Genomic DNA, 15,882 nt, shown 5'->3' on the forward strand with positions numbered 1-15,882 from the left:
GCACTTCCTCAGGGACGCCTTTGCTGTTCCACAGTGCTCTAGCAGAGCAGCAGTTAGTGCCACCACACGCGTGGCTGTTGTGAGGGTGTTCCCATCCTTAAGCCTGGTAATCCTTCATTTCTGACCCAGATTAGCTCCAGTTTCCATCAATCAAATCTTGTTAATGTACGTTGCATTTTCATACCACAATACATTTTCAGAATAAGTGAAAAAACAAAGAGTTCTGTAAATTATGAGGACTGAATATTATCATACAGTTACGGAGTCAGGAAATGGTTTGGTTTGGAAGAGATCTTAAAGGTCATCTAGTTCCAGTCCCCCCTACCACGGGCAGGGATGCGACTGAGTACATTACTTTTCTCAGTGCTCTATCTGCCTTGTCCATATCTCTTTGAGAGCCAGGTAACAAAGTCACAAATTGAATTAAAACCATCATTACAAATAAAAAAACTGGAGACCAAACTCCACTCACTCAAATGAAATCCTTCAGGCCAGCTCACTGGTTACATAAGCTGGACATGCTGGCAAAGCCTTGGTTCGCTCTTTCTCAAAACAAGCATCTTCATGCTATGTGGTTGAGCAATACCTGCAATTCAGCATCAGGAGAGTATAGAAAATGAGCCTAATTAATCCCCGGTAGTATTTGAAGTGGAGCAGGCGCAGAATCTGAGCTGGAGCTTAGGCTGACAACAGATATTGTTGATTTAAGAGTGAGAAAAAAGACGCACAAACCCTCCAGGGACAGCTGTAAGATACTACAGCTGTCAAATAACAAAACACAAAACCAAGTTCAGAGATGGCCTGGAAATTGAGCCCCCTGTTGATAAAATATTTCAGTTACTCAGTTAAATAGCTTAGATGACTTGAACTTTGCTCTTCTGTCCTTCACTTTTCTGTTTCCTCCTCAAAGATGTAAAGTCTGGTTCTAGAAACCACTGTGCAGTTATGGAGTCATTACAGTCCACTATAAAGTGTGTTGATCAAAGGCCTTTTTACAAGAACTTTTCAAAGGTCAGAGGCTGTTGCCATCAACATCTCAACTATCTAAATTGTGCTTATACATTGTACTGTGTTGGAATGATATCTAAATTAACTTTTTTTTTTTTTTTTCAGAAGGACTTTGTTGTAAACATGCATAAAAAGTTAACCTTGAAGAAGATGCTATTGTGTGGCTTGTATGCCTGTGGAACTTAATGCTTTGCCTTCTGTGATGTGGATAGGAGTGTTTTAATTTTTTTATGTTTACCAGTATGAACTTTTTTAATTTATCTTTTTTCTAGCACTCTTTATGGTGAGTTCTGAAGCCAGAAGAGGAGAGGAGGAGTCCAGTCAGGTTCCAAAGCAGTACTCTGAGAGAAAGAAGCACTGAAATCAATTTGCCAGTGACACATGCATGGAAAAGGATAAAGTGAGACCTTATCCGGGCAGAGAATCATGGAGAATGGAAGGAGAAAGGAAGTTTGGATGTATGAAAAGCTGCAATGGTGCTCAAGTATATTGATGTGAAAGAGAGTAAAGGAGAAGAAAGGGAGAAAGGGAGGTGGTATGGCAGACACATGGGGCATATGATGGAGTAGGAAAAGCAGAGGGATGATGAGTGAAGCAGTTGCCACAAATAAGGAAGCAAACGTGGAAGAACTGGAACAATAATTTGAAAAGCTGGAGACATATGGATGATTTTCAGGAGCATGGAGATATGGGGAATGCAGAAGGCATGAGCAGCTGAAGATTAGCAGGATTAGGGGCTCCTGTGAGCCAGGAGATCAGAGGTCTCAGCAGGTTTTCAGTGCTTTGCCCTTTGTTTACATAGCAGTGTGGATGGGAGAGGTGGCAGTGCCCACTGCTTGGGATAGGGGAACAGTCTTCGACAGCCTGGGACCATTCTGTCCAACAGCCCAGTCACAGCAGCCACTGTGTAAATAAAGCAGGTTCTTCCCAAAAGCCTCAGGAAGGTCTGAAAATGTACAACCCCCATAAAAATTAAAATTGATAGCTGGAGGTGTATAGTTGGAAGGAGGGCAAGGTAATTCTATCAGAGAAGCTTGAAAATAGTGATCTTATTTGCATGCAGATGACCAAGTATGCATAGTCCTTATTTAATGATTGTATTTCAAGTAATAGAGTCAGCAATGAAAAACAAGTGGTTAAGTATTATAATGTTTGGTTGAGCCATTGAATTGCCTGTAACCTCAGAGCTAAGACTAACCTGGACTGTGGGGGTGATCCTAATTACAACCTTACTATTAGATATGCAATTACCAATCTATAATTACGAGCTAAATTTTAGAACACTGACTGTTCCTCTGTTTACAGTGAATTCTGACTTCTGGATATAAGAATATTACTACATGTGACAAAATTAAAAATAAATTCATTCTTCAGTGAACAAAATATATCTTTAAATACTTTCTCTGAAAAAGTAAGTAAAACACCCAGTCATGTTTCATGAAAAGTAATGATTATGGTTAGATACTAATTACCCTTATTGTGAAAAAGATCAGATAGCAGCAGAAGGTTGGTTAAACATGGTGGCATTTCTGTGATAACTCAACAATCTTAAAGGCAGGAAGGCAAAAAGGAAACTTTTTACTAAGAATCCTGTATTAAAGATATCCTGTCAGCCTTATGCATGAGATGAATTCTTTCTAGCAGAACATTTCATAGGTAAGGGGGCCATCCTAAAGGCTCATGAGGCTCTGGATGCAACATCTGCCCATTCCTTATGCCACTCGTGTGAACCAGTCTGACATACTACCAGGACTTCCTGCTGCTGTAGAGTACATGCTGCATGGCATGTCCAGTGAGGTCAGTCTCCCTGAGAGGCAGGATCCCACTTGTGTGCAGTAGGTTCAGGGCCTCTGACAGAGAGCATCGCATGGCTTGGCTGTGTGCTTGCATGATTGCTAAATGTAGTGTAAGACAGGCAACAAGAGAATGGGGGAGATGAGGAGCAGGTTTTTCCTTTCAGTCACAACTTGCTCTTCAAAGTGTCATCATGACATGAAGCTGCACCATGAGTCAGAACCTCCTGAGCACTACTTGTGGCCTCCATATCAACTCCAGTGATGGCTGCAAGCAGCTGAATTAACTGCAGGGTTGGTATCTGTGAGGTACAAAGTGTGGTAGCTAGGTGCTTGAGAGCACTGTAAGTTTCAATTATAATGTTTGCTAACTATTAATTAAGTGTTTAAAGTTTCAAAGTGTTGATTAGAAATGCCTGAATGTTGAATCATTGTGTTCTAGTTGTACACTCTTGCGTGTCCCAAAGATTCATTCAACCAACAGTCAACAGATTTATTTATCCAAAAATCAAGACAGCAGAGCATGCGGCTCCAGTGTCTTACTGAAGCCTGTTATCATGATACAATTATATTTTTTGAGGAGAGAAGCTTTGATTTGACAGAGTTGTTTTGCCTCCTGCAGATACAATTCTGTCAAAATTCAGTTTTGCATATTGTCCTGGTTTGGAAGACAGGTGTCTGCTAGGGAGGGCAGGAGCCTCCCTTGGAAGGAAAATGTAGACCCCCTCCCTCTGAATTACTATAATTTTGAAATCAAGGGGCTCTCAGGCAGAGATCTGGGAATAGGAATATGACTTCTTTAATAGTGTGTATAACAAGGCAAACAAACAACAACAACTACAGCTTTAACAGTAAAACAGAATCAGGGACCCCATGACAGCCTTCTCGGCCGAGCCAGGAAAGGATGGAGGAGAGGCTTTGTTTCACAAACCCCTCGGGCGGGCAGTCCCGGTGCTCCTGCAGGGCTCTGAGGAACAGTTCGGCTGGAACAGCAGGGATGAGCTGAGATCCTGGGCTGGTGGCTGAGGTGGATCAGCAGCTCCGCGGCGGTGGCTGGCACTGCCACACGTCCCGGCAGGACAGGGGGTGCGAGGCCCACCAACGAAGAAGGAAGAAGGAGACGAAGAAGAAGCAGCAGCTCCGTCTGGGTGATGGTGAGTTCCCTTCTCTCCGCCGCAACAACTCCCAGCAAAGTGTCCTCCTCTGAAGCTGAAGAAACCAGCCAGCCCCCAGCTGCCCCCGGCCTCTCTTTTTCCTGGCCCCCTTCCCCCCCGGGTCCAGACAAATTCTTTGTGTTTCTCAAGCACCCACGAAGTACCAGCAAAAAAGCTTTCCCCGAAACTAATGGGTAAAAATTCGATAGGTGAGCCAGAGCAAAAGGAAGGACACTTAACCCCAAACATTACCACATATACTTTTCTCACTGATGTCTATCTCAATGCACACCCTAAAGAAAGTGAATGTACTAGCCATGGTGAAACCATGGTGGTTAGATTGATATTTTGAAAGTTGGAAACTCAGCTGTGCATTAGACTCTCCTTGTTGTTCTTAATTTTGTGAGATTTAGAATTATATCAGTGAAGTCTCACAGCGGTCAGGAAGGTTTCAGGTCCCTAGACATTCTCAGCCATAACCCAGAGGCAATCATATGCCAGCTTTGTGTTTCACCAGTATGAAGTGCTTAACTTTTCCAAGCCCTGATAATGTGAAAAATGAACTTGTGGTGGCTCCATATCTCCTTTCTCTTGCATTGCACAAAATGTTCATGATAAATGTCCCAGATTTTAAAGCTGACATAAAGTCCTTTATATTTGGGTTGTGAGAGCCTAGATATTTAAATATAGAGAATTAGATTAAGTTGTGCGAAAACCCCTCAAATTTGTGCAATCTTTTATTTATTTTACTTGTGCAAATGCTTACTTTGTATGCATAAATTTGCAATACAAATGCAACTTGAGTGTGTTCATATGAAATTGTGGTATCATGTAAGAATTTAGGTGCAATAATGCATACTATTTTCAGGGAAAAATTTGTGATCGTCTCTTTCAAGTACAAACTGCTCTTAAACCCAGAAAAGCAAGTGTCTATGAAGAGCTTCATTTGATAAATGATAGATTTGATAAAATTCAGATACCTGCTGAGGAAATAGCCTGTTTATAGAAATAGAGTTATATATCAACCCAGCTATCTGACAGAAAGTAATAAAAGTTGATTGCATGCAAGGTCATCTGTGACTCAGAAGTTAGACAGAATATGGACTGTGTAAGTCAGCTGTGAGGCTGTGGCAGAGAACAATGCATACTTGATTGAATCTTCCCCAAAAGATGTGTCAAATATCACACCTTTCTCAAGAAAGAAGAGACTCTGTAGGTGAAGAAAATATCAAGCATTCTACTTCCTTGCATAGCATGCACAACTGACTTAACAGGTTTTTCATGATGTGATAGTTCTAAAATTTTTGTGAAATGTTCGGTAGTTGCACAGGCATCCAAATGGATACAGTCTAATTTGTAAAAATGTGGCAGCATGCTTCACTTGGAAAAGTAGCCGGTTGAGCTTAAGTTAGACTGCTGTTTCTTTTCTCAGTTTTTAATGAGACACTTGGCAGAACTGATAACTGAAACCCTTATAGCTGTTGGCTGACACACACAATGTCTGCTGCTTAATGAAGGAGTAAATTGTATCATAAATCTCCAATTTTTATTGCTGTTTCCTTGCATGAGGAGTGCAAATCACCTTTCAAACTTACAGATTTCTGCTGTCTCCTTCTTCATATATTACCTATGTGCATTGTAAAGGATACCATAAAAGGATGTAATTTGTCCAAGACCAAATATCAAAGATGCTATCACATCTTCTGGTTTTATATTTTATAGATGACATTTGGTGGAATAATTGAGGACCAAATGCATATTATCATTAAAAACAAGGCAAAAAGTACATGGGGAAACCAAAAAAAAACCAAACCAGATAAAGTTTCACAGAATAAAAAATTTCTTCCTGAGAGATTAGCCCATGACTTGATTTGTGCGTATTTTAAAATATTCACTTTGTTGGAGTCCATTGATTTTGCAATATTACAATGTCTATGCATCTTGTGAGGATCTTTGTATGCCTTTGCTAATTGTTACCTTACATGCACAGCACTTCTCTCACTAATCCAGCATTTTGGCATGTATGGAACCCTTTGGCCTGAGCTAACGAAACAAAATGTTTCAGTATATGCCTGATAATGTGGCACAAAAGAAATCTCATTATTTTCAGTGGGACTTCTGTAAGGCTCTACTGCTCATTGTTATAAATGCAACGGCAGATTAAAGATTAACAAAGATAAATTTATTATAAATTAATAAAGCAACGAACAGCAAGGAAAAACCACAATAAATGGACAGCGCAGCGCTGGGTGGACAGGGTCTATACGCAAGGTATAGGTGTTCCCAAATCCACGTCTGAGGGTTCTTTGGCCTGGGTTTTTATAGGGATTTTATGTCCCCAGGCTAGAATTCCAACCAGTTTCCATTCACCAAGTGTCCCTGATTGTCGGGTGAATGGATTTCTTGGCCTAGAACATTGAGTCAGTAAGTGTCCGGGCAGAGTCTCCTCAAATGCAAAGTGATTCTGTATGTATTTTAACATATTTCATCACAGCAGAGTTGAGGGATCCGGGCTAGCGCCGATGGATATCTCGGAGGAGTAGTCTCTTCTTTGTCTTTCTTGATTGAGTTTCTGTAGTATGGGTTTGGCGGGTGTGGTGTTCGATTCTGGCAACGACCATTTTCCTGAGGCTCGTCCCTTTTGTCTTGCTTGATGGTCTCCAGCCGAAATCGGCCGGGCGTTGCCTTTGTCCGGAGGTAGACTTTCAGGCTAGTTCTTTTGTTTCTATGATGGCCTGTGTCCTGTCCTTTCCTCCGAGTTGATGAGCCTGCTGAAGCTTGTTATCTGGGGGGGGTTCTTTTGCAATCCGTGACTTTGGAAAAGGAATTCTACCTCGACCTGGAGGAGAATTCCTTATTCCATATTTTCATTAGTTATAATTACACATTATTTAAACTTTTTATTCCGAATTTTTATTTACCCAATTCTTTATTACATCATCATTGCCTGGGCTTTTGCTGTTCTACTGATGTATGCAGACTCTTCCAAAGTGTAGTAATCTACTGTGCTTTGCATCTTGGTTGATGCTTTTTTTTTGGGGGGGGGGGGAGGGTGCTGCTGTTTGTTGTATGTTTGATTGTTTGTTTGTTTCTTGGGTTTCTGGTAGCATGCACAGAACTTATATTTTCTCTTACTTCCACAGTGCTGTTATTACCACTGGTCAAGCTTCATCCGTTTCATGGGCTGTACGACTTCATTTGTTCTGATTATTTTGCCAAAGATTAAGGATTGGTTTTCCCAGCTTCTGAGAATTTTGTTCCAGGTAATAACCATGATTTTCCTTTCTCCACTTAAGCCATCAATGGGGTTGTCAATTGTACATCAGCCACAAATGTCTCTCGGCATCCTTTTTTTATTGTCTCTATTTAAAAATATGCTGCTTGGTTGTGCTCATGATATTCTGACTTATTCAGTAAACACACTGTGTTAAAAATATCAGACAGAAATCCCTTTTATCCTCAGTCATCCTCATGACTGCATCTAACCCACACTGAGTGATGGAGACACTCAGTCCCAACCTGAGCAGGTGTGTCTGGACCCTGCCACAAATAATAAGTAACACAATAATAGGCAAAGAAATTAATGGAGGCACAGCTGAACTGCTGCTACTGCTGGCACTGGAATTCATCTGCCACCAGTTGAAGTATCTCTGCAGTATCCTTGGTGGGGAGCTAGGGAGGTCCTTCATTGCCCAGAGAAAGTCTGTTTCATCAGGTAATTCATTGGGTGTCAGAGCCCACCATCCGGGTCAAAGCATTACACCTCTCAAATCTGTACCTCTTGTCAAATCCAAGTGAAGTCAGTATTTTATCCTAATGCTTATGATGAGGAAGAAGAGTCACAGGGGCATGACTACATATGCCTCCTTTCCTTTTAAATCTAAGAAAAAGGGTCTGACTTCCAGCTCAAGGTATCCCAAAACACTAGAGAGATCATACAGTGAATAAATTCACCTAGCAAGTGAAGTGTTGTGGAATGAGGAACACAGCAGATCTGGACAATAATGAGGGAAAGAAAATAAATAGTATTTTGGGCAAATATGCAAGCACGTTTAATGAAACAGAAGTCAGAGGCAGACCTGTGAAGGCAGATAGGCCTGCCACAACCTTCCCCTGGAGGGATGTCTGTTGAGTGGGCTGTGATAAGCTTATCTCAACCCTCTCCTGGAGAGATACCCCTTATATTCGACCATCCTCCCTTGTCATGGTGAGGGCTCCAGCTACCCCACCATGCCTTGATGCCTGTGTTGATTATTTGTAACCCACTAGTTTTCCCCCTTAGTACCACCCTTGCTTTCCCCCATAAAAATCCCAGCTTCTGCCCAGTTTGTAAGGGAGCCGCTGTCCCTGGCACCCCTTTACAGGGCTGCTGGACAATAACGGCTACCTTTGTGGAATCGCCACATGATGCTCCTGTCTCTCTGTCTCTGAGTAAGCCTGGTATAACCTAGCAACCTGAGCTGAAATCATTGAGCTGGAAATCACTGCATTTGCAGCTACAGGCTGCCCCTTGTTGAAGTTACCTGGTGGCCAGGGATTGCCTGAGACCCCCCAAAGGCTGTCTCCTAGAAGACCTCTCTCTGGGAAGGTTGTGGCATCCAAGGTCAGACCAACTGACCTGCCTGGCCACCACACAGATCCACTAGCATAGATCCAAGACTGGGGTAGCATAAGAAATCCATTGTGTTTGCCTTAGACAGACATCCTCAAAGATTTCACAGTTAAGTGAGCAGATCATAAGCAGAAATTCAGCCCTAAGACACAGGGTAGTTGCACTGGTAATCAGAATGTACAATTAGTTTCCATCTTCTGCCAGAAATGTGAATGCAGTTTAGTGAATTTTTTGAAGAGTTTGTACAGCTGCAGTTTCATTTACCTAGTAGATTGTGGAATTTTTTTCTTTTTTAATTCATCTCCAAAATTCAAGTCCCTTGAAGACTTCTTAGCAACAAAGCCATGTATCTTAATTCAGAATATTTTGGTTTGGAATATGTGTTTATCTTCAAAAATAAACCAGCCTGTCCATATTTTGATACCTTTTGTGTGGTATTGGGTGCACTAACTGAAATGCATAAAAACAAAAGGAATAGTAATGATCTTTTGAATTGAATAGCTGAATTCTCTAGAATTTTGATCACTAAGAAAATTTTCTGTAATTTAAGCTTACTTAAGATCCATGAAAATAACTATTATTTGGTATGGAAAAGAAGTGCAGGGTCAAAAGTATACTTTGAAATGTGAAATTTTTTAAATACATTTATATTTTGATTCTATTTAAAATTTCAGCGTAGATGGAGCTTGTGATAATTCAATAGTGGTGGTATTTTGTTTCCATCTGAAACCAGGATCTGACATGTTCTTCTCTTACAGTAGCTGCTGAGAGGAGCTTAGGTTAATGTGTAAAATAATTGGTTCTCTGAACAGTTGGGTACAGTCTCAATCAGTTGCAGTTTCAGTATCAGATCTCTTTTAATCAGAGGGAAATACAGTCTTTTTCTGATTCTCTGTATGCACTAAAATTGGTTGGAAAGAAAATGCTTTGAGCAGTGCAGCATAGAAGCAAATGTTCAGTGTTATAAATAACGTATGATTATACAAATATACTAAACTTATAGAGCTTATTTATGTTGAATTGTGTCAGGGTGTACTGTGGACTTTCCTGTCCTGATTTCAATGATCTCATTGTTCTGGGAGAGAACCTATTTAAAGTAAATTTCATTCAAAGCATAAATACATATAGAAAAATAATTATTTTTTTTTATTGAAGACAAAATTCTCTACTGCATATTATCTACAATATGAAAAAAAGAAAATTAATTACTTGTGGCCAAAACATTTTAAAAAAAGAAGGCAGATCCAGCCCCATTTTGAAAAAAATTACCTGGTTTATACTGACAGCTTGATATAGAACTCAGACAAATAAAAAGAAGACGGACACTTTTTTCGTGTAGTTGTTACTTATGTTTGAGTATCTTCATTTTCCTAGAAAGATATAAAGCAATGAGAGGATCACAGAAGGTTTATAGTGTCATAAATTACTGTAGGAAAATGTCAATAACAGAGAGGAAAATAATTTTTATTTAAGTGGCTATAAATTGCTCTTCATTTGTTAATGTTCATTTAGCTGAATGTTAATCAGACACCTAACATATGTATGGCATGTTCTTTCTAAAAAAGAATTACCATTAGAGCTTTTCAACAAAGATCTGGCTTAAGTTGATCCCCTGGGGAGGGCTCAAAGGTACTTCTTACTGTTTTTTTCCCTTCTCTTCCCTTCAGGAGGGCCAGTCACCTTGTAGTCCTTCCTGAGCCATGAGTGCACATTGCTGGGTCATGTCCAACGTTTCACCCACCTGTCGCTGTTGGACACAAAATGATTCACACGCACGCAGCTCAAGGTGCAGTGAAAGAAGAATTCTCGATTATTTGTTCTTTCAGTATTTGTAGGTTTTTGACCATGACCACAGATTGGATAGTCAGGTTGCCACCTTCCCTACCGCACTGGCCATGAGAGACATCCATCAAAAGGCATATCTTTAATGGAATGTATAAACACCTATGTTTATAGTTACTTTCCTGGGAAAGTCACTAGAACTTGTGAAAAACAATATCTAAAGGCCTGATTCTCAGGGCAACACCCACCAGCATCCCCAAGTCCTTCTGGGCAGGGCTGTTGTCCATGTGTTCATCCCCCAGTCTGGGCTGATACCGGGGGTTGCCCCAAGCCACATGTAAAACCTTGTACTTGGTATTGTAACACCTATTCCCATGGGCCACTTCTTCAGCTTGTCCAGGTCCCCCTGGATGTATCCCATTCTTCAGGTGTGTCAGCAGCACCAGCATTCAGCTTGGTGTCATCTACAAATGTGCTGAGGGTGCTCTTGATCCCTCTGTCTGTGTCATTAATGAAGACTTAAGTAACACTGGTCCAGTACAGACCCCTGAGAGACAGCACTTGTCACTGACGTCCTCTGGGACTCTGAGCCCTTGACCACGACCTTCTGGATGTGGCCATCCAACCAATTCCTAATCCACCTAACAGTCCACCCATTGATTCCATCTCTCTTGGAGAAAAGGATGTTGTGGGGGACCTACAACATAGTGTGTCAAAGGCTTTACAGACGTTCAGATCAATGACTACATCTGTTACCCTTCTCTTGTCCACTGATGTAGTCACCCCATCATAGAAGGCTTCTGGGCTGGTGTCATGATCCACAAGGTGGGATTTGTGATGTGGTTCTTTTATTCGATCTCAGAGTACAAAAGATTATCAGCAAACCAGGGACTCAAACAGCAAAGCACACTTTATTGAGTGCTCATCAGCACTAATATGCAATAGAGGGAAAAGAGGAGAAAGCAAAGCATAAGAAAAAGAGAATAAGGGGATTATAGCTACCAATGTCGAAGGTCACTCAGCCATCCAACGACGCAGAGTCTTCTGTCCGTCGGGGAGATCTCAAAGGAAGGTAAGTTTGGGGTGTAATTTTATAATCTTTTACAAAGCAAGGGGCACAGGGCTAAAAACAGAGGAGATATATGATCATTGTGATGAATTCCATTGCGTGGGGGGCAGGTGTAGGGTACAGAGCAAACCATGTCTTGAAAGCCTTTGCTCACCAGCGGGAACGAGGGGAATGTGTTGTGGAAACCCATTGAGCAGGGTACCACGCACAAACCTCTGCTCACCAGCAGGAACGAGAGCGGTGTACCGGGCAACCACCTGCAAACAATCACTTAGCAAACATCCACCTCAGCTAGGCCCGAACCCCTAAACCAAGTCCCTTGTGATATTCAGGGTCTTAGTTCTCTTCTTGAGACGGTTGTGATACAGATGAGAGAATCTTCAGACCGTCTCTTACAGCTGGTCAGGCAGGACTTGCCCTTGGTGAAGCCATGCTGGCTCTCCTGAATCACCTCCTTGTCTTCCCTGTGCCTTAGAAGAGCTTCTGGGAGGGTCTGCTCCATGTTCTTCCCAGGCACAGAGGGGAGGCTGACAGGTGTGTAGTTCCAGGGATCATCCTTTCTTCCCTATTAAAAGATGGGTGTAATATTTCCCTTTTTGCAGTCACCTGTGACTGCCATGACTTTCCAAATACCGTGGGGAGTGGCTTGGCCACCACTACATACACCAATTCCTTTAGGGCTCTGGGATGCCTCTCATCAGGTCCTATAGACTTATGTGCATTTAGGTTCCTTGTGTGGTCATGAACTTTATTTACAGTGGGAGAGACTGCTCTCTCAGTCCTCTACTCAAAAGGTGTGGGAAGAGATGTTGCCATTGAAAACTGAGGCCAAAAATGTTGATTCTTCTACTTCAGTCTTCCACTCCTGAGTTATTACCTGTTAAACCACTGTTACCAGTGGTTTTCATCAGGGGGACTGCACTTTTTTTGACCTTCCTTTTCCAATTAATGTGCCCGTAGAAGCCTTTCTATTGTTAGTGTCCCTTGACAAGTTCAGTTCTAGTATTGCCTTGGTCTTCCTCACACCCTCTCTACACAATCATACTTCTTTTCTATACTCTTCCCAGGTCTTCCCTAGACTCTTCCCAGGTTACCTGTCCTAGTTTCCACTGCCTCTGCATTTTTTTCTTTCTCTTTATTTGACCAGCAGGTCCTCCTCAGCCATTCTAGTCTCTTGCCTTCCTTGCATGATTTCTTGCTCCTGGGAATCTCTAGCTCTTTTGCTCTATAGAAAATTTCTTTAAAGATTTGCCAGTTCTGTTCACTTCCTTTTCCCCAGGGGCAGTCTCCCAGGGATCCCTCTGACAATCTCTCTGAAGAGCTGAAAGTCTGCCTTCCTAAAGTTCAGAAGCCTGACTTTACTTCTTACTCGACCTATATTCCTCAACACTGCAAACTCCACCAATGCATGATTGCTGCAACCTAGGTATCTCCGATCCTGACATCCTCAATTATCTCCTTTTTGTTGGTGACCATCAAATCTAGTGTCATATTCCCTCTGGTAGGGTTGGCTATTATCTGGCTTAAGAAGTTACCTCTGCAATCTTCTAGATTGTCTACAGTTTGCCATGCTACTTTCTACCAATACTTCACAAATACCAGTGCTTTTGAAGGTAAAAGGCTTTTACTGCTTCTCAGTTAAAGATTTTTAGTTAAAGTTTTACTGCAGCCTCAGTTAAAGATTGTCTTCCCTTCTCTCTCCTAGAACCCTTGCAAAAGATTAATTGTAGCCCACAAGTTGCTTGTGAAATAGACATCACTGTAGGCAGTCTAAATCATTCACCAAAGGCCAAATAATGATTTTATAGCACCTGGGACTCTCAGAGAATTATACTTGACCTTATTAAATAAAGCGATTTATTTTTGTTTGGACAGTAATTTGTCTGTATTTTAAAAGTAGATCAGGAGGAAAAAAAATTACATTTGAAGTTTCAGAGCACTTTATGAGCATCAGCCTTAGTAAAATCCAGTAGCATGCATGTTCTGAAATTTCTGAGATGCTTTTGAAAATCCATCTCTGTAAACACCTTAGTATTTTCCTCATGAAGTTCCAGCTCACATTCCTAATAAATACCTGCAAAACCACCTCATTCTCTTTTTGTCCCTCTTTGTCAAATTTGTCATGGTGTGATACTTACAGGAAAAGTCCAATTTACTATCTGTAATCATTCCTTGTTTTTACTGGCCTGAATAATCACAGCCACCTTCATGCTCCATCTATTTGTTATCTCTTCTCTCTTAGCCCATGTTTACATCAGCAATGCTCAAGAACTGGACTGCTCTTCCAATTTTGTGATTTTCCAGCATGTGCTAGGGCATAGTTTGCTTCACAGTGAACATTTCCAGCAGTCCCAAAGCCATAATGCACAAACTTTACATGCCAGGGAAAAAGCAAGTGAGTATTGCATGAACAGAGGTGCATCTACCCAACTGTAAGTAGGGAACCTTACCTACCAGGGACTGTTTGCCACTGCAGTAATAAGAAGAGCTTTGAAATGAGGTGGAAATTACCAAAATCTTATTCATAATTGTGCCTTAGTATGCATGCTTGTATCCTGACAGGACATGCCATGAAAAGATGTTTCATTACAGTGGAATAGTGTAGCATTCGAAATATGAATAGGGATTGTATAATACAAATACAGATGCTTAAATAAAAGCAGTTGGGATTTGTCTGGAAAGAATGAAATGAAACTGATTTTTGCTTCATTTGGATAGTTAAGATAGAAAAAAGACCATTACAGTGCCAGTGACACACTTGCTAGCATAATAGAAATAATCAGGATTCCAGTTTAATGAGATATTGTAGAACACAAGAAGATTTCAAAGTGCTAATGAAAAAGAAAGAAGTGTTATAAGCAGTAGAAAATGGTAACTGGTAGATAGTAGCACTTTTAAAGAATAATGATAGTTTCATATGAAAAAGCATTGTAAGAATGTTGATTAGCTTAACTGGAACAGGAAAGATTAACACAGTGAAGGGCTTCAAAAGAAGAGCAGCTTGGCTTCTGTCCTTTCAAAGCATTGAGTTGTGTTAATTAAAACTGAGGCAGGACAAAGCTTAGGGCATGCACAATAGCACAATTCTTTTTATGTGAAACATAATCCTTCTCATGTTCATGCAGCCAACTTAATGGCATTGACCAACACAGGTGAGTGTAATATTGCAGAACTTGGGAGAATTACTGATTGCAAAGCTCATTGCCTTGTACCTAAGAGGGTTGCATGGTTAAAGTGCTCCTATTCCAGCTGTTGATTCACATTGTCCTCCCTGCATTCTCAGTTACCTGTGGCAGGAGCTCACTGCCCTTAGGCCATGGACATTCTGGCCTCATTTGTATAACCAGTAGCATAGTATTTAAACCCTGTGTACCTTAGTTTTTTACATGGAACTGACAATTAGGGATTATGATGCTTCTGGCATGGCTTTGTGCATGCTGATTTTAGGGGCAAAACAGGGAAACAGCCAGTGATAACCTGAGCTTCTATCTGGTTTTATTTATTTAGGTCTGCCTTTTTCACACTACTCACTGACAAAATTAATGCAATGAAAACTTTGATTTTTATTTTATGTTACTGGTGGTACTGAAAGTGGTTTTAAAATATGGTTTTAAAAATACATTTGACACAAAATGAAGGGGTTTTTTATTCAGAGCCGTATGATGTCATTGCCAAATATATTATCTTACTTGACGTTAACATAACTAATCTCTTAAAACTGAAGTAAATTACCATCCAAATAATTATTCTCTGGTTTGTCAGCTGAAATTAGACCACATTTAACGGTAATGCTATGTAAAATCTCATATGCTGGGAATATATAAAGTATTTCTGAAGGGCATGATGATAATCAGATTTGTCTAGACATGTAAAACACATTTTTGATGCTGTGAAGTCCTCCAATTAATTTCATGAGATTTTGAGATCCATAATTTAACTCAGATGTATTGCGGGAATTAGAAATTGTAGCAGCCACGAAGTTTTTAGCAGAAAACCCACAGACTTTTTAAAATAATGAGGCCATGTCCCCATGTGTTATAAACACTATTGCTATGTATTTTTATTTCCAGTATTTCATGTATTCACTAAGATTTTTGCTTGATGCAGGTATTTGCCTGTAGGAAGCATAAATTTAGACATTGGGCTATGTAGTATATCTACTGGTTGGTTAACGCCACATTGTCTCCTGCTGCAGCCATGCAGCTGTGAGCTTTTTCAGTTCATCATGCTTCTCTCATGCTGATCCAGCACATGCTGGCTGCAGCAATCCCTCTCCAGAGTGGCTGAGGAGTAGTGGAGCAGGTCAAGCTATCCCTGATTTTCCACTGTGGCTTTGCTCTGTAGGAATATAACATTGTACAAAACTACCAGTAAGCTGGTTGCATGTTTTAAAGTTGCAAAATAAGAGGTGTCACAATTCCAGTTTTAAGCTGGCCAGTGGTATGTTTGGTCCTGCAGTCAGAT

The 15,882-nt window shown here is 40.8% G+C and overlaps 1 long non-coding RNA gene across 1 annotated transcript in view; it reads left to right on the top strand.

Moving 5' to 3' along the window:
- The window catches only part of LOC111928894 (uncharacterized), a 38,291-nt gene that overhangs the window by 461 nt on the left and 21,948 nt on the right, over positions 1–15,882 (top strand). The window contains exons 2-4 of the long non-coding RNA XR_002864362.2: positions 1,281–3,955; positions 7,099–7,218; positions 10,235–10,353. This is a non-coding gene — a long non-coding RNA (uncharacterized LOC111928894). The remainder of the gene's footprint in view (positions 1–1,280; positions 3,956–7,098; positions 7,219–10,234; positions 10,354–15,882) is intronic.

Source organism: Cyanistes caeruleus, chromosome 5, assembly GCF_971803275.1.
Source record: "Cyanistes caeruleus chromosome 5, bCyaCae1.hap1.1, whole genome shotgun sequence".
NCBI lineage: Eukaryota > Metazoa > Chordata > Aves > Passeriformes > Paridae > Cyanistes > Cyanistes caeruleus.